Genomic DNA, 20371 nt, shown 5'->3' with positions numbered 1-20371 from the left:
GTGAGTCTTTCTGGGTAAGTCTCTAAGCGGTTTCCACACCTGGATTGTGCAACCTTTGCCCATTATTCTTTTAAAAAAATAGTCATGTTCTGCCAAAATGGTTATTCATCTTTGCTAGACAACCATTTGCAGGTCTTGCCATAGATTTTCAAGTAGATTTAAGTCAAAACTGTAACTTGGCCACTGTCTTCTTGGTAAGCAACCCCAGTGTAGATTTGTCCTAATCTTTTGGGTTATTGTCCTGCTGAAAGGTGAATTCATCTCCCGGTGTCTGGTGGATAGCATTCTAAACCAGGTTTTCCTTCAGGACTTTGCCTGTGCTTAGCTCCTTTGTTTCTTTTTTATCCTAAAAACTCCCCAGTCCTTAACAGCTACAAGCATACCCATAACATGATGCAGCCACCACTATTAAACCCAGTAAAACTGTTTTAAAGCCTCCATTGGCCTCAATGTGAAATCCCCGGGCGGTTTCCTTCCTCTACAGCAACTGAGTTAGGAAGGACACCTGTATCTTTGTAGTGACTGGGTGTATCGATACACCATCCAAAGTGTAATTAATAACTTCACCATGCTCAAAGGGATATTCAATGTCTGCTTTTTGTTTTACCCTTCTACCAATAGGTGCCCTTCTTTGCGAGGCATTGGAAAACCTCCCTAGTCTTTGTGGTTGAATCTGTGTTTGATTTTCACTGCTCAACTAAATTACCTTACAGATAATTGTATGTGTGGGGCACAGGGATGAGGTAGTCATTCAAAAATCATGTTAAACACTATTATTGGTCACAGAGTGAGTCCATGCAACTTTTTATGTGACTTGTTAAGGACATTTTTACTCCTGAACTTTAGGCCTGTCATAACAAAGGGGTTGAATACTTATTGACTCAAGACTTTTCAGCTTTTCATTTTATATTTTCAAAAACATCATTCCACTTTGACATTGGGGGTATTGTGTGTAGGCCAATGACAAAAAAATTGCAATTTAATACATGTTCTATTCCGGCTGTAACACAACAAAATGTGGATAAAGTCGAGGGGTGTGAATACTTTCTGAAGGTACTGTAGCTCGCTAGTCCGCTCTGGAAAGAACAACCTAGCGATCTAACTTGCTAGCTAGCTACAGTAACTGTAGGCAGACTTATGTAGGCTATTGTTAACAATAGGGACTGTGTTGCAACAGGCTCTGGACTGGCAGGTCTGTCACCTCAAGATAGAATGAAGCTGAAGATGCAGGAGAAAGCCAAGAAAAAAACTGCTAAGAAATATACTGTAGAACAACTATTGGAGAAGGTAGAACACAGACACACACACACACACACACACACACTCCGGACATACTCTCTCTTTCTCCTGTTTCAGATGGAGTCAGGAGTGTGCGGAAAGTTTGGAGTTTTCCACACAGGCTTCACACTAACATCTGTCCTGTGTTGTGTTTCAGACTGAGGAGTGTATGGACAGTTTGGAGTTTGAGATGGCGGGGAGGTTCTGTCAGCGAGCACTAGAGGTGGAGCCTGACAACCTCCTTACCCTGGACCTGCTAGGACACATCCACTCTGAACTGGGAGACACACAGAGGGCCAAGGAAATATCCTTCAGTGTGTGTGTATGGTGTTTGCATGCATCTCTGTGTGTGTTGTGCAAACGCACATGCGTGTGTGTGTTCCTTAACCCCAGCTCTAAGTGTTTCTGCGTGCGGTGCAGTTGAGTCCTGATGAAGGTCATAGAAAATACATGTCTCTAGGGCAGATGCACACTGGCCAGGAGGCTGTGCAATACTACACCAAAGGAATACAGATACTACTGTGTATGCTGGAGAAACACGCACAAGCCACAATGAGTACACACACACGTATTATGAATCTTGTTGAATGCATGTCTAACACAGAACACTAGGAGGAGCTGTTGCTTCAGTCTGAACACTTCTACTGACTGTCACAAACGGACTGTATCATAAACTGACGGCCACAAACTGGCAGCCAGAGATGCTGAAAACTTCTACCTCAACCATCACCGCAGGCAGGAGCTGAGGCAGCAGCCTCCCCACTCCAGGTCTCTGGGTCAGAGATCCGGATAGCCAGAGACGTTTGTGTGGCGTACTGTTCTGTGGCAGAGATCTACTTCACTGACCTCTGGTAACACAAACATCATATATCCATTTTTGTTACCTGAAAGGCCTGTTGTGTATTGAATTCACAGATGTGTGTTTGTGTAGTATGGAGGACAGGGCAGGAGATCAGTGTCGAGAGGCCATAGAGAGAGTGCTGACCTATCACCCTGACAACCCAGAGGCTCTACAGCTGATGGCCAGCTACCTGTTCAATACAGAGATGAACCAGGTACGTACACACACACACACACACACACACACACACACACACACACACACACACACACACACACACACACACACACACACACACACACACACACACACACACACACACACACACACACACACACACACACACACACACTGTATAACTATAAATCAGAGGCAGGTATGTCTCACGCTAAGTTATCATCTTGTTAAAGCAGCGATCAGAGTTAATTAATGTGAGAAAATGGAATCATATGCCATTAATCTGCTGAGCTAGGCACACACACATGAATCAGTTTATGACAGATATTAATGCATAATTAGTTATGAAGCAGATACATTTGGGCACAGGGATCACATCTGACAAGGAGAGGCGGAGAAAAGATGGGGAGAGAGAGAGCAAAAGAAAGTGATAAGGGGAGAGAGAAAAATGGTCTATAACTGAACAATCGGAGCATTTGCAATTGCCATACAATTTTACGATAATCTGCTAGTCCTAGCACTGCAATGAGACAGGCCTCCAATTCTTCGGCAAGCCTTAATCTTTAGGGAGCAACAATAACAGCTAGCTAGGGATTTACTCCTAAATGACTCTAACATTTCAAAGAGGGGACGAGTTTTGGAATACTGCAGATCTTCTCAAGGTTACTTTTGATAATATCTCCTCCAGCCATCAGGTGGCACTGTGGGTCTAACCAGATGGAGTTGATTTGACAGTTCAGGGGAGCAGATGTCTAACTGGCGCTGTTCCCTTTCCAGAGTGACATCCCACCGTATGAATCTCGCATCACCACGGCCAAACTCCTTATAGAGGCAGAGAGTACGAGGTAGGAGTATATGTGTGTAGGATGAGTTTTCTCTGTGAAAAGGCCAGTGCTCTATATTCTTTATCTTTGCCAGAGATCATCTTTAATAATAGAGGAGTGGTCTTTACCCAGAGAGCGAGGTAAACGGAGGGAGGAACGGAGATGAGAGGATAGAGGGCTTTAGAAATGATCTGGAGGGAGAGGGGTGGAAAGGTGTGTGTGTCTGACACATTGTTTGTCTTCATCCTCCTGCATGTGTCAGCAAGCCACACACACACACACACTACAGACTCAGTGCATCTATTGAGGAATCAGACACAATTGAGGAGGAGGAGATGAGGTTGAAGATGGCTGTGAGCTTGGAAACATTCACCACGATAACAACAATATGGAAGCAGCAGATAACTGGAGAACAGGAGATGTCTGACAAGATAACTCAGAGCTAGAATAACAGACTATTTTAGTCTTCTATTGTTAAAAGTTTCTACACAGCAGTGGTAAAACCCAGAGGCAAGTCATTAACATCGCAGTTTTCAAACAACAACAACACACACATTGGAATCAAATAGGGAATCCATTGTTAAATAGCGGACAAGAAGCATTTGACCCAAGTAGAGCAGAGAGAAAACAAGGGAGAGGAAGACCATGGTTACAACCGGGGTCAAATATAATTGGCTATGAATACGGATTTCTCACCCCCGTCCCACCCCTCTGTAAACGTCTTTCTCATTACTATGTTCTGCACGTGTTATTTTACATATTCAAGTTTTTCTCTGTTCTCTATGCTTTACTCACCCTCTTCTGAACCCTCAACCAATTTGATATTTCTGAACAGCTGAAATAAACTCAGTGGTGATTTGAACGAACATTCCAAAAATACACTATATATACAAAAGTATGTGGACAATTAGTGCATTCGGCTATTTTAGCCACACACGTTGCTGACAGGTGTATAAAATCGAGCACACAGGCATGCAATCTCCATAGACAAACATTGGCAGCACAATGGCCTTACTGAAGAGCTCAGTGACTTTCAACGTGGCACTGTCATAGGATGCCACCTTTCCAACAAGTTTATAAAATGTCTGCCCTGCTAGAGCTGCCCCGGTCAACTGTAAGTCAATCAATCAATCAAATGTATTTATAAAGCCCTTCTTACATCAGCTGATGTCACAAAGTGCTGTACAGAAACCCAGCCTAAAACAGCAAGCAATGCTGGTGTAGAAGCACGTAAGTGCTGTTATTGTGAAGTAGAAGGAACAACAACTGCTCAGCCGGGAAGTGGTAGGCCACAGAACGGGACCACCGAGTGCTGAAGTGCATAGTGCGTAAAAATCGTCTGTCCTCGGTTTGAACACTCACTACCGAGTTCCAAACCGCCTCTGGAATCAACGTCATCACAAGAACTGTTTGTTGGGAGCTTCATCAAATGGGTTTCCATGGCCGAGCAGCCGCACACAAGCCTAATATCACCATGCACAATGGAGTAGTGTAAGGCTCACCGCCATTCGGCTCTGGAGCAGTGGAAACGCATTCTCTTACGCTCCACCATCTGGCAGTCCGTCTGACGAATCTGGGTTTGACTGATGCCAAGAGAACGCTACATGCCCGAATTCATAGTGCCAACTGTAAAGTTTGGAGGAGAAATAATGGTCTGGGGCTGTTTTTTATCGTTCGTGCTAGGCCCCTTAGTTCCATTGAAGGGAAATGTTAATTCTACAGCACACGATGACATTCTAGACGATTCTGTGCTTCCAAATTTGTCTTCAGCACGACAGTGCCCCTGTGCAGAAAGCGAGGTCCATACAGAAATGGTTTGTTGAGATGGGTATGGAAGAACTTGACTGGCCTGCACAGAGCCCTGACCTCAACCCCATCTAACACCATTGAGACGAATTGGAACTCAGACTGCGATCCAGGCCTAATCGCCAACATCAGTGCCCAACCTCAGTAATGCTCTTGTGGTTGAATGGAAGCAAGTCCCTGTAGCAATGTTCCAACATCTAGTGGTAAGCCTTCCCAGAAGAGTGGAGGTTGTTACATCAGCAAAGGGGGGACCAACTCCATATTAATGCCCATGATTTTGGAATGAGATGTTTGATGAGCAGGTGTCCACATACTTTTGGTCATGTAGTTTGTATATATACGGAACAAAAATATAAACGCAACATTCAACAATTTCAAAGATTTTGCTGAGTTACAGTTCATATTAGGAAATCAGTCATTCATCTATGGATTTTACATGACTGGGCAGGGGTGCAGCCATGGGTGGGTCTGGGAGGGCATAGGCCCACCCACTTGGGAGCCATGTCCACCCACTGTAGAGCCAGCCCAAAACGTCCAAAACGACATTGGAGGTGGCTTATGGTAGAGAAACTAACATTCAATTATCTGGAAATAGCTCTGGTGGACATTCCTGCAGTCAGCATGACAATTGCAAGCTCTGTGGCATTGTGTTGCGTGACAAAACAGCACATTTTAGTGACCTTTTATTGTCTCCAGCACAAGGTGCACCTGTGTTATCGTGCTGTTTAATCAGCTTCTTGATATGCAACACCTGCCAGGTTGATGGATTATCTTGACAAAGGATAAAAGGCTCACAAGAAGGATGTAAACACATTTGTGCACAAAATTTGAGAGAAATAAGATTTTTGTGTTGTGTGAAATATTTAATGGGTTCTTTTATTTCCATCATTACATGTTGCGCTACTATTTTTGTTAAGTGTATATGAAGGCTAGTCCTGTTTGTTTTATAGTATATCACCATAGCACAAGTAAGACGCAGTCTACACATTGCATTGGAGCGATGTTAAAGGTCCAGTGCAATCAAAAACGTGATTTTTCAGTTTTTTTATATACACTGGGCCAGTTTATTAGGTACACCCATCTAGTACTGGGTTGGATTCTCCTTTGTCTCCAGAACAGCCTGGATTCTTTGGGGCATGAACATGTTGCTCAATTGGTATCAAGGGACTTGACATTCCCCACACCATTACACCACCACCACCAGCCTGTACTGTTGACACTAGGCACAATTGGGCCATGCACTCGTGCTGCTTACACCAAATTCGGAATTTCTCAGACTAGGCAATGTTTTTCCACTCTTCAGTTGTCCAGCGTTGATGATCGCGTGCCCACTGGTGCCGCTTCTTGTTTTTAACTGATAGGAGTGGAACCCGGTGTAGTCGTCTGCTGCAAAGCCCATCCATGACAAGGACCTACGAGTTGTGCATTCGGAGATGCCGTTCTGCACACCACTGTTGTACTGCGCCGTTATTTGTCTGTGTACCGCCTGTTAGCTTGCATGATTCTTGCCATTCTCCTTCGACCTCTCATCAATGAGCTGTTTTCACCCACAGGACTGCCCCTGAAAGCAAGTTATTAAAAAATATATATTTTTTAAATCGCACCATTCTCGGTAAACCGTAGACACTATCGTGCGTGAAAAGCCCAGGAGGCTGGCCGTTTTTGAGATCCTGCAAATGGCGTGCCTGGCACAGACGATCAAACCACACTCAATCACTTCCGTCACTCATTATGCCAATTCTAACGTTCAATCGAACAGTAACTAAATGCCTCAATGCCTGTCTGCGTGCTTTATATAGCAAACCACAGTCATGTGACTCACTGTCTGTAGGAGTGAACCATTTCACAATTTTTTGTGAACAGGCTGCACCTAATAAACTGTCCACTAAGTGTATATTTCCACACTGAGGTTGGAATAATACTGTGAAAATGATCGTAATGCCCTTTTAGTGTAAGAGCTGTTTGAATAGACCGCCTAAAACATCAGCCTGTTTTTGTGGGATGCAGTTTTGGCCTGCCTGGTGACATCACCAAGGAGGTAAACTGGTTAATAGACCAATAAGAGTTCCAAACCTCGCTGCCAATAACAGCTAGTTTTCAGTTTTCCCCTCCACACTCAGACCAGTTCTAGCTAAATTCTTGCGTGAAAATTTGCTATTTTCTAAGAAGCTATTTCAGGTTGTTTTCAATGAAAATTGTTAAAAATAATCACAGTAAGGTACTTTTTATTTTTTTTATCTTTATTTTAACAGGGAAAACAGACTGAGACCTAGATCTCTTTTACAGCTGTGCCCTGTGTAAACATGTTGACATGTACAGTTTTAGACATACAGACAAGAACATTTCAAAACATACACAATTCAACAGAAACAATCACAGACAACATCATATTGATCCTCCATAAACATTTTAAAATGGGCAAGGGACACCAGAGTGTCTAACTTAAGTTGGATCTGCAGTTTGTTCCATAAATAAGGTGCAAAGGAACTGAAGGCAGTCCTACCCAACTCTGTGGAGACCGCAGGAGTCTCTAATGTAATCCACATCTGTGATCTGGTTTTAAAATTAGTACATCTTGTGGAAATTAATGATGATATATATGGAGGTAGTTTTAAAAGAAGTGCTTTATAAATAAACAAGAGAGCATGTTGCTCTCGCCTCACAGATAGAGAGACCCAACCCACATGTTGATATAGGATACAGTGATGAGTTCTGTAACTATCACCCGTGATAAACCTGAGTGCACAATGGTAAATAGCATCCAGTGGTTTTAATGTGTTTGCCGATGCATGCAAATAGATAATATCACCATAATCTAAAACGGACATAAAAGTAGCCTGTACAATTTTTTTTCTATTTACAGAGGACAGACAAGCCCTGTTTCTGTAAAGGAATCCTATCTTGAATTTGAGCTTTTTTCCCAATTCAGTACCATGTTTTTTAAAAGAAAGCCTATCATCTAACCATACCCCTAAGTATTTATATGCAGAGACCTTATTGATTTGAGTACCATCCAAGCTAGTGATTACAAACGTGTTTCTAACTGGGAGTTTAGACATAGAAAAAAACATGACATTTGTTTTCTTAGCATTTAAAACAAGTTTAAGCTGGTAAAGAGACCCCTGTAGTATCCTAAAATCAGACTCCAACTGCATTAAAGCTTGGTCCGCTGTTGGAGCAATAGAGTACATAACTGTGTCATCTGCATATAAATGGAATTTACAATATCTGACATCATAACTTAATTGTTACTCAGAAAATATTTGATATTGAGAAAAAAAAAAAAAATGCTACATTGAACCTTTAGGTAAATTCCAAGTGTCAAATGAATCACTTTTGTTTTTCACTCATATGACAGGTGGTTATAAAGGTACTGGAGTCTGACTGAACAGACACTAATAAAGACACTACAAACACACACAAGCATGCTCACGGCTACACACAGACACATAGAGTTATAAAGGAGCTACTCCCAGGAGGGCGGTTTCTAACTGGTCCTGAAGCAAAGGGGACGACACGTTTCGTGTGTGTATTTGTTGTTGCTGTTGAGTAATCTGCAGGCAACGTTACTGAACAGAACCATTTTACCAGAGTGCAGAGCATGGATAGGGACAAGACAAATGACTACAATAGTCAGGAGAGCTGTCACACACACACACACACCGTTTCAGAGATAGAGATGCAGGAAAACCAAAGCAACTGTGAATGACAATCGGTGTATTTCAACTAAGTGAATAATGCAGGAGGTACATCTATATAAACAGGTAAAAGTACTCAGCAATTCACACAGGAATAATATTTTGTCCTTACAAGAGGTAGTGTCATGACAACCAGTCTTAGAGTTGAGTTGTTGTCGTCATCGTGGGTTGTTGTCAGGGGAATGTCTGTCTGTCTGTTGTGAGTTGATGTCTGTTTTCTCGTAAGCTGTTCCTCAGTGGTTGGCTCCTTGGAGGTCTGGAACTAACACAGATAGTTGAGTGTTTAACTACATCAGCTAAATAGTTTGATCAACCTCCGCTCTAATACAAAACATGTACTCTGTAGATAATCAGGAATGAGATGTTGATTTCACTCTAATCAGAATGTGTTAATTAATCAAACTTAATACCTCTCAGCAGGTAATCAGCGCCACAATTAATTAACACACACACCCTTCGTCTCTCGCATACACAAGTGATGATAAAAAGTGTAAGAGGGAAGAAGAAAACGGGACAGGTAACTCTTTGAAGAGATGCGTGCGATCGTATACACTGGGGAGGGGTAAGGTGAACTAGTCTGGAATCATCAGGACAGGAGGGCGTGGACTGGTGATCAGGTCCAGTGATAAGGACTATAACTATTGACCATGACCAGTTCTGTATTGGTTGTTGAGGTCGAAGAGTATTGGAAAGGAGCGATATTGACTGATTATTGATAGTAATCATGAGATTAGCTTCGTTGTGTATTGATGACTGTGTAAGCTGTCTTGTTGCTATTGACGACCGTGTCGACGGTTCACTGGGTTCTGAGAGTCTAATCAGACTCGCTGATCACATCCATTGATTAGGGCAGCAGACACATCCACACACATAGCCACTCAGGCTAGGAGCAGGATGTGCTTGATATATAATGAACAACAGAAATGATGGTTTGTGTGTTTTTTTTCTTCTGATTTCTCTCTCAGACAGCAGTAGATGTGTTGGAGGGTCTACTAGAGGAAGATGATGAGGTTGTGCAGGTGAGTCATGATGTCAGTTTTTATTTATTTTGTATTTATTTTTTACAATACAAAACATCCACATACAAATGATAGCATACAGACACACACAAACATCAACAACATCACTCCTGCCCAGGCCCACCTGCTCACACCCCCATCTCCAGCACCCGCATCACTCTCTCTGGCCTCAACTGCACCATTTTGTTTCTCTCCGTCGCCCACATACTTTCAACATTTAGACAATAAAGCATTTTACCTTTTCCATTGTGTTAACGAGGGATTGGTTGATTTCCAGTTTTAAGTGTACGTTTTTTCAAGATGATTGATGAGAAAGGTATTGTCCAACCCATTGGGTATCTCACTGCACCCTCATATGCCAAGTCTTGAAATACAGTATGCAGACAGACTGATTAAAAGTTCATTTACATGAATACTTCTGACAGCCAACTTTCTAACTCTCCCCATAACTTTTGGACTTCACCATTCCCAGAAGGCATGGATTATTGAGTCATTATTAGTTTTACACTTAAGACATGACTCTGCCGTTGTGATGTAGAATTTATAAATTTTGTCTCTTGTATAACAAATTCTATACTTTAGTTTATACTGGGTTAAGCGTACTTTTTCGTGCACTGTAATTCTGTTAGTTACGTTCCAACATTCCCTCCATCTTGTGCTAATATCAGTTATTTTTAAGTCTTGGTTCCAATAGTTTATTTTTTCAAAGAGATTGTCAGTTGGATATGCTCTCTGCAAGGTTTTGTATACTTTACCTATCATATGAATATCCTTTTCTGACTCAAATGGGATTCCCTCAAGATTGCTCTATTTAATATTTTAAATAAAACAATTCTTGATATAAAACTTTTAAGTTACATGCATGTGAAAATATCTACATCGGTCAGTTCAAAATTGCTTTTTAATTCTGTACATTTACATTTATTTCCTATTACCGTCATTTACAGTTTCTATGCCCTTAGTTTTCAATGTGGACCATTTTATCTGTGAATTCTGAAGTGATATTGGTTCTTGTAGAATATGTAAAATTTTCTTCCATTGTTATAGTGTTCTTAACTATGAAGTTCATGTTTTTACCTTTATCCTTTGAAAATAGACACGTGAAAAGATTCTGGGCAGTTTTCTTTTGTGTGTGAAGTGAGCAGGAGATACACCTGCAGCCTCCGTTCAGTTCTCTCTGCTCCAGAGCCATATTGATATTCTTTGCAAGAGGTGTGTGTGTGTGACGATCTAACTGCAGTGTGCTTATTCTTTCTCACCCTTCCTCCTACACACCTCAGCTGACAGATTGAGAGCAGTCACTTGCTGAACCTTTGAACTCATTCAGGAGACACCTGCTCTAAGCAGAAGCACACACACACACACACACATATATATAATATACACACACACACACACACACAGTTTGAACTCCTATGAATATACAGTAAAGCGTTTGTTTTGTCAGTAGTGTTCTCGAGCACCATCAGAATAACCTGTATAACACAACTGGAAATGATGATGACACAACCTACTCTAAACCCTCTATCCACAGCTCAAACTGTATTTGTGCTAACCATTCTTTTTGATAAGTCACCCACCTCGGGAACTCATGCATTGTTAATGGACCCAAACAGCTGCCAGTAGTCAAGGTGGTGGTACCTAACTCGCTGTACAAAGTAGTACTTTGCCAACATTTTTGGCAAAAATAGAATTCTGACTTAGACGTCTTTACATAGACCTTGTTAAAACTACAAATACTCTCTAGAACAAGATGGTATCTGTGACTGTTGTCTCCTCCAATAGGACTGATTGACACCTACTTACTGTCGACTTATCATTAAGAGAGTAACGTGTGGGTGTTGAGTGGATTCTCTGATCTTCTTAATTAGCTGGCTCGTTCATTAGCTGAGACGAGTGGTGTGTGTGCTCATGAAGTGTGTGTGTGCTTAGTTTAATACAACCAGAAATACGAGCAAAACAGACCATATTTCATAAACACTTTCAAAGAGACTTTGAGGAAGCAAAGACATTCTGATTGAAGTAGCAACCCAGATCTAGACACGCACATGCATACACAGGTCAGTGTATTCAAAAGTTCTGAAACCGCGATGCTTAACTTAAGTTACGGAGTTGTAGATCAGGTCATGAAGAGGATGCGTCTAATAATTGTATAATCATTCAAAAGGCATAAAGTTATGTTCAGCCTTCAAGCCTCTTGTCTTCATGAGTGCGTGCATGCATGCATGTAATGGGTCTACTGATAGAGGTGGAGGTCGCTGTTGTTTTCTGCTGTAAAATGAATAGTAAATGAGAGGAATGTTAATGTCCTGCTTCTGCAAGAAGTGTGGGTGGCTGATCATTGTCCTCAGATGAGATACCCACACACACACGTTTCTGAAGCACAAGTGTGTTGTAGGTGGAAGGATGAGGGTAAACTATGTAGGGTGTGTTTTAATGTGGGTGTGTACAGTATTGGTATGAGAGAGAGAGAATACAGCAGGTAGTTGAGAGGTGAGAAGGAATGTAATGTGTGTAGCTGTGTTTTGTCCTTTAGTCTGTAAGTGTGTGTGTGTGTGTGTGTGTGTGTGTGTGTGTGTGTGTGTGTGTGCGACAGCGCTGTCAGATTGACGCATGGAGACGAAAGTTCGCGAAGACAAACTGCAGCGGCACAGGCCCAGCTCGTTACCATAGTGGCAGCTCATGAGGATGCCGTGAGCATTTCCATAAGTGCCTCCGGTGTGTGCGCGTGTGTAAAGCCTGTTTGTCACAGTTCCAGGTACAGATTTCACGCAGACTAGACCGTTAAATGTGTTTCCCCTGTCACAGCTGAGCTCACTTAATAAAATACACCTTTCTTTCTCTCTCTCTCTCTCTCTCACAGGTGTGGTGTCTCTCAGGCTGGGTGTGTTACTTGCAGATAGAGAGAGCGAAGGAGGAGTGAACAAAGGAGAGAGAAGAGAGCGATGAGAGAACAAGGGAGGAGAGACAAGAGAGCGATGAGAGAACGAGGGAGGAGAGAGAAGCGTTGGAGGCAGCCAGATCTTACCTGACCAAAGCCAAGAAGGTACACACACTGATGAGGCCATGTATTGATGTCAGTCTGTTTGGTCAATATTGTACAGTCAGTAATACACATGTATGATACAGAGCTTCACTGCTGGCAGTGATTCTGAAATGTTAACCCTATCTTAATTTAGAATTGTGTTACACTCTATATGGAGAGCCCTATGAAGTTTGTGTGTGTGATTGTGTCCCCACGAATAGTAAACAAACAAAAGGGGTTAAGGTTAGAATTACTTTTAGGAGCTAGGGTTCAGTTTTGGGGTTAAGGTTAGAGAAATAGGATTTTGAATGGGACTGAATTGTGTGTCCCCACAAGGTTAGCTATACAAGACTGCGTGTGTGTTTTAGTTATGCGCTGGTCAGCTGTTTGTTCAACCCCACCGCAATTGCTTATAAACCATCCGCAACCGCCAAATTATGTGATAAAGTGGAAATCTGAGGCTCCTGACCACTAATATAGAAAATGTCCTGTACAGTCAGATGCTGGAATACTTTTTTAACTGGGGGTGCAGGATTCATTTTTAGATGGGCATATGTTTCTGCTTTCCGACATTTTGTTAGGCTATTTGTTACTCAACTTGTCTATAATTAGATACATGCAGCTTTTGTCATTTACTTGTTGCCTTAGAAAACAAAATAAACCCTTGTTCAACAGAATATGTATGTATGCATCGATAGAATGAATGCTTCAATCTAGTTGACATCGGTGAAGTTCTTTCATCTGTTTCTCTGCGCAGAAATAACCCCAAAAAATGGTAACGATTTTCTGTGCAAAATTTCCAAATGACCAACAACAGTTTTAAGTAGGGATGCAACGTTTTGGTATGTATCACAGTTTGTGGGGTACGGTTTCGGTATCTTTATATTTAAGAAAAGTGTGCGCTTGTATGACTCATAAAGGGGACAAGTTGGCAACACGTAGCTCTTCATCTCCCAATCCAGTACATAGTGAACCGTCACAGTGAGGTAGCTTTGAGTTGCTCTGGAGGTCCAACTATCAGTGGAGAGAGCTGTGTCAATTCGTTTTCAATTTCTCTCCGTGATGTTTCATAGAGTTTGGGCATTACTTCGCTGCTGAAATGTGTGCGGGAGGGGACATTGTAACGCTGTAAAAAACATTTCATCAGGTGACGAAATCCAGAGTCAGTAACCACCGAATAGGGCTGCAAATCTTTGGCTATGAATACTCCCTCTGCTTTCGTTATTTCTTTGTGTTTTTTTTAATTTGTCGCAAATTGTTGTTGGAAGGCAGCAGCGAGAGATTTTTGTGTTTACACTAACGAGTGGACGCTCCAGCTCCACCTGCAAGGGATAGGGCTGAGTGATGGCGACGTAAATGACACATCATGTTAGAAGTGTTTCCACTCGAGTAGCCGACAGTGGCAAAGCAATGCTTGCAGACTGTACTTTGTTTGTTTACGCTCTTCTTACCCTCATCATCGTATTGAACGCTGAATCCAAAATGTTCCCACACAGCGGATTTGAAAGACGGCGTTGCTTCTCTCTGTCTTGCCATTGTCACGTTGGAGCTGAGAGAATATTATTTTTAGTTTCCATTCTCTTCATGGGGCCCCTTTAGGGAGGTTTCCTACTGAGATGTCATTGCAAATCGTCCATTGGTTGTTTAAGGGGAGGGGGTAGCTGTCACTGCGGTTGACACATTTTGAGACATTGCTGTAGAGTAAAGTTTGTCAGTCCTCAGGAGCCCCCTAACAACCACAAGCTGTGCGTTTGGTGGATCTGAATGTACAATGTGCGTGTAGTCTGCAGCCCAATAAGCAAGTTTGGGAAATTATAGGAAAATGACAGGCATATTGTAATTCCGCGGTTCACGTGTGTGTATTGAGCCGTAGGGGGCGTACCGAACGGTTCGATAACATACTGTGTACCCTTGCATCCCTAGTTTTAAGGGAGTTAAAAGCTGTGAACACGACCCAACATGTTTCTGATAAGATTCAATTTGGGCTTGGATGCATATTTTATGTGGTTGAAATACTATCAGCTTTTTCGATGCTGATAAAGATAGCACCTTTACAGACGGTCCCTAACCGCGGATTCATTCTCTCAAGATAAATAAATAATATTTCTCCACTGCTTTTTCCAAGTCAATTTACATTGGTGTATAATTTTACTGCAAGAACTGCTTAATTCTGCAGGAGTTAATATTAAGAATGCGAGAGGTGATACATCCACAGTTAGTATCCAGATTTCAGTTCCTATTCCATTTAACCCATCTGAACAGTACAGGTCCCTTGACATATTTGAAGTCCCAGTCTTGTGACTGTCAAATTTGTATAGCTCCTCACAACCATCACACATCATCTTTCCCATATATTACTTTTCTGGTCCTCTTTCTCTTTATTTTAAACTCCATTTCGCAGGTTTTCTCTTATTGAATTATACTCCGACATTGTCCTTTTTGCCTCAGTGGACCGACGTAAAATTTTCTGCCAGTGTTCCCAAAAGCATTTGGCAATTGCTGTGTATTTGGCGCCTGTACAGTTAGGCCCTGAAGCCTAGGCTTACACACTGACTTCAGATACAAATAATTAAAGGAAAACCCCAATGTAACCTATAGCTATGAATTGCACAATAATTATACATTTATGGATTTTTCTCTTTATTCAACCCGCCCGCCTGCCACCCACCCTTAATCCACACAATATTTCATGACCATAAACCTGCCCAGCCCACGGATATAACCACGGGGACTGCGGGTTAGTTTCAACCCGCGCATCACAAGTCTGTGTATGAGAGTCTTCCCTCGTAGCAGACCAGTGTTTGTGAGCGTGGTGTTAATTATTAAAGTGTTCAGTCTCAAAGTTGGTCAGAAACACTGAACATGTTAATGAGGCCTACTACACACTGGCTTGTTTAGACACAAGTCCACTTCTAGCATACTTAATTATGTTGTTAGCACTGTTTGTGTGAGTGTGCATATTTAATTACATTTGTGCATGTCTGTGCCTGTGTATGTGTCTGTGCACATTTGATTATGTTCGTTAGAAATATCTCCATTATTCATTTCCCCGCTGATGAATGTGCTTCGCCACGTTACTTCTAAAGAGACAGACCCTGTTTCTCTTCGGCTCCCTCTCATGGAAGTTTACAAGGGGGTTGGATGATGGTCGACCCTGACATCCCTCCAACCATCCCTCAACCCCTCTTAGAGGAGAGAAGAGGAACTGTAAACTCATAGCCCCTTATAAAGCCACAAATAGCTGTATGCAATTTGTATGTTTGACACAGGCATGCACCATGCACACACACACACACACACACACACACACACACACACACACAGAGGTAGTGGTGTGAACAGTACATGTCTTTGGCAATTTATCTCTCACTAGGGGAGTCGTACACACATAGGTGCACACACAAGGGTTTCTGTTAGCTGACAATAGCCGGCTTTTGGCGTAAAATATATTTTCAAACTTTAAGTAAAACTGTTCAGGAGAAGAAAAATAATCCCATAAATACCAGTGGATGTAAACACATTTGACCACTCATGCTTAACGGTCTACAGGTTAATTTGCATAATTTTGTGGAATTACATCGGCGCGTGTACTTCTATTAGTCGTTATGTTTATCACATGCTCACAGCATACAGACACAGAACCTATGAGAGGAAAATCTGTTAGACAGCGCGAGAGCTTCTGCTACAGCTTCTCAAACAGCTCAATTGTTGCTGCTGGAGTTAAAGGTGCTTTTATAAGCCCAGTCATTCTAAAACAATTCTAAATCCACAATTTAAAAAGAGCTAGGACTACTATTTTTATTTCTCAACTGGTAGGCCTAATTAAAGCGCGCTTCCTATTCGCCATTCAAGTGCATGTAGGCAACTTTAGACAGGCTTCAGCGCTTCACACATCACTTCAATGCGCTGGAAGCAGTATGCATTTTGAAAACATAATTGTTTGAAACCTGAACATTTTACTTCATATGATGAGGCATGTCTTACCGCGCTTCAAAGTAAAAACCAACGGTCGAGAAACGTGGAGGCAATTATTTATTGCATTTATCGGTAGCCAAAGGCACAGTCATAGTCATATTAGTAACCCGTGGTAGTTGTTGCATCTTTAGATCTCCCCTCTTTCTAAATTTCAAATTGATATTTTTCATCCCTTGTCACATTAAACCACTCACATGTGCGTTTGACAGCAGTCTACCGCTAATTGCATTATGGAGCATATATTCGCGAGTAGCCTTGTGCACTTTGCTGCTTATAATGTGAAGAATTAATAGTTTATTAACTTTCTAATCTGTTGCATCAGCCTCATTGCTTATACATTTTTTTATTTTTATGTAGCCTTGGCCTACTGGTTGTATGAATTTGGGATATATTGTCCCACAACTGTTTGGAATAGGCTATTTCTTTCTCAACAAGCTGACCAATAGAATAGGTCAACTTTTTCCACTATGGGGGATAGTAGATTGACATAGGCTAGTGATTTTTCTGTTACACGACTTTGTTGGCTGAGGAAAAGTATATGTGGCAGTTATTCTAACATCTTCAAATTGCTCATCGGAATTAGGTAAGAAGGACGCACACAGTTGCATCCTCGACTTGCATGTTCTGAGTAACCATTATCTAAATGTGAGTTCTGTCATTCTGAGCTCCGTGGGTTGACGCTCTAATCAGGTTGCGCACCCAATGCATATAGGTCCGGTAAATCTTTCAAATGTCCGTTAAATGAAAATGCTGCCAGTTAAATGTCCGGCGCCACATTTTCCTAACAAAAACCCTGACACACACACTTAACACTTCACTCCTGGAGTTCACTCACGCTTTTCAGTCACAGCATTAAAATTACATCACACACACACCCTCCAAGCCATCCATACCCTAAGGGATCGCCTCTAGCTCATCAAAGAGTAAAACGCTTGACCTCCACTTGCTCCTTCCCACACACACTCATTTATATACACACACACACATACTCTTTTACTCCACACACACAATGCTGCCTCTCTGTGTGATGTTTTTACTATTGATTTCACCTCCTCTGCTGTTAACCATACCACACCATCCCTCAGCCCTCTACTCCCCAACACTCCACCTCTCACATCATTCCCTACCTTGCTCTCCTCATCTCCAGAGAGAGTGGGTGTGTGTTTCTAGGTTGGAGTTTGAGCAGTGATCTGTCACACAGACAGGAAGGTCACTTGTGGAGCAGAGAGAGAAGCCGGGGGGGAGAAAGATGGAGAAGGTGAAGAGAGGGATGAAGAAAGTAGTGTGGTTCAGGAGGAAACGAGAGAGGGTGAAGGATGGAGGGAGTGGAGACACAGCAGGAGAGATTTGTAGGAAGTTTGAGAAGAGCTGAGATAGGAGAGGGGGATTGTGATTTAGAGGGAGGTGAGGAGAAAGTCCTTGATCTCTATTAGATTCACCCAAAGAAAGAAAGAAAGTAAGTCTATCATTCATTTTGCCTCAAGGGCACATCGACTCTCACTTTCACAATTTCTGCTGCTCTTTTTATGAGATGTGTGCCATTTATTGTATGTACACTTAATCAACCTGAACCACAAGGAAAGCGATAGGGATCTGGAGCGTGAGCGTGAGGAGAGAAAGCGGAAGGAGAGAGAGAGGGTGAGATAATTAAAGGGTTAATTTCCCTCCTCTCTCTTCATAGGTCAACACCCTCACCCCATGTCACAACGGCTTAAGAAAGACGTGTCATTGGGTGTGTGTACGTGTGGCAGTGGCCAGATGTGCCTTAGAGACTCCAGGCTTTGAGGGAAATCTTCTTGGATTAGACCAGAGAACCTGCTGACCCGTGATGCACACACACAGACCAGCTGACCAGTGAAAGAGAGAGACACAAACACACTTTCACACATACACACCACACAGAGCAGCCAACCTGTGAAAGAAGGGAGGGAAACTTGCATTACTCTAAATGAGAAATGTGTTTAATTGATTGTGTGGCTTTGCTGAGCTCAGCACTCTTCTCTAATGTATAACACAGTTAAATAAACAAACGGCTATCGCAATGAAAAATGATACCATCCTGGCAGATGCGTTCCTCTTTATAAATGAGCATTCTATAAACGTCACAGCTTATGTTGAATAAGTACATTTTATTGATATGCCATGCTACTCAATTGATCAGCTTGAAAATGAAGGACATCAACTGTCTCCAAATGAGCTCCTAGGGGGCCAAGCGTCTTCAGTCAGGGCCTACTGCTTGGAGACTGTTCCTAGGGTGACACAAACGTATGCACGTACGCACACACAAACTATTTTGGCAGGGTTACACTAAGTGTGAAGGTGATCTGTTCCTGCTGCTGTTTGTACTTTGTGTGCGTGTGCATGTGCGTGCGTGCATGGATGAGACAGAATAATGCAGTTCAGCCCAGATTCTCAGACCTGCTTATCTCCCTCACTAGAGGAGAAGTTGTTTCGAGCAAAAGGAATGAATCAGTGTGTGGTGGGTTCCGTTCTGTTATCAGTTCAGTGCTTCCACTCAGGCAGAGAGTTTTATACACCGGGAAATCTACTGGTCCCCTCTACAATATGCTTTTGTAATGGCCCTGCTTCACAGCACATTTCACTGAGATAACAACAGCAACACTGTATGCGAGAGAGAGCAGAGAAATCTGCTTTCCTTGTTCTGCTGAGCCCAATACACCAGGAAAGAGGCATTTTTCACAATAAGTCATGGTGGAAATGTGCATGTATGTAACAAACTGTGTCTCTCTCTCGCTCTCCAGCTATACGTGAAGTTGCGCTGTGACGAAGGACGCATACTGGAGCACATGGAGCAGCTGCTGGTGGAACTGGGGGGTGAGACAGAGGGGGAGGAGTGGGAGACAGACCCTGCCCTGGATGAAGACTTTGAGCTCTACAGTGACGATGAGGAGAGGATGCCATGGAACATTGACCTCACCCCTCTACCAGTGATGTAGTGGTAAAACAGTATGTTGGTAACGCTGAGAGACGTTCGCTGTGAATAAAGTAATGCTCTCCATGTTTCCAATGTCTTTTTCTGCTACAGGTGCGTAAATAAAAAAGGTGGGTAAACAGCATTTAGACTGCATATCACTATCTACTTTTATAGTACACTATTAACTCGGACATTAAATAAAGGTAAAGTTTATAGAAATGTAGTTTACTAAGACCTCTTACCTATCACTGTACACCTTACAAACTAGACCAGATGCAACACTTTGTTGGAACGCAGCAGAGTTGCGACAGTCGATGGGCCCTTGAGTTTTCTCTGAATCTCTCTTGCTAGATATTGTCTCTATCGTGTCCTCAGAAGTGCCTTTCTTCTGTTCAACCCTGAGTTTCCCAGAATCATATGACCTCTCTCTCTGTCATATTAGTGCTGAATTGTTTTCTGTATTAGAAAAGAGTGATTGACATGTCGACTCAAGCTTTGTTTCCATTTTCCTGGAATGAACCAGATAAAAAACAACTTCAATGCTGTTTATTTTCTGTATTTTTCTCCTCTCAATCTGATACTTTTTTTGATACATGTTGTAATAATGAGGTGAATGTGTGCTTCCCTTCATGACCCAGGCTCACTTTAGAAAGAGATTCCAATTTGAATGTGACCTGCTAAAATAAAGAACTAATACAGAACAGATACTGTAGTGTTGTGGAGTTCATGAGGAGTGAGCATAGAGAGATGGATTAAGTTTCAATGTCACATGCACAAGTAGAGTGAAATGGCT

General features: G+C 42.2%; 1 pseudogene; it reads left to right on the top strand.

Annotated features, from left to right (window-relative positions):
• The first annotated feature begins 1662 nt into the window (after positions 1–1662).
• On the top strand, positions 1663–20283 carry LOC129857598 (uncharacterized; annotated as a pseudogene).
• Positions 20284–20371: the final 88 nt, after the last annotated feature.

This window comes from Salvelinus fontinalis, chromosome 6 (assembly GCF_029448725.1).
Source record: "Salvelinus fontinalis isolate EN_2023a chromosome 6, ASM2944872v1, whole genome shotgun sequence".
NCBI classification, from domain to species: domain Eukaryota; kingdom Metazoa; phylum Chordata; class Actinopteri; order Salmoniformes; family Salmonidae; genus Salvelinus; species Salvelinus fontinalis.
This window is presented reverse-complemented; position numbering and strand designations above follow the sequence as displayed.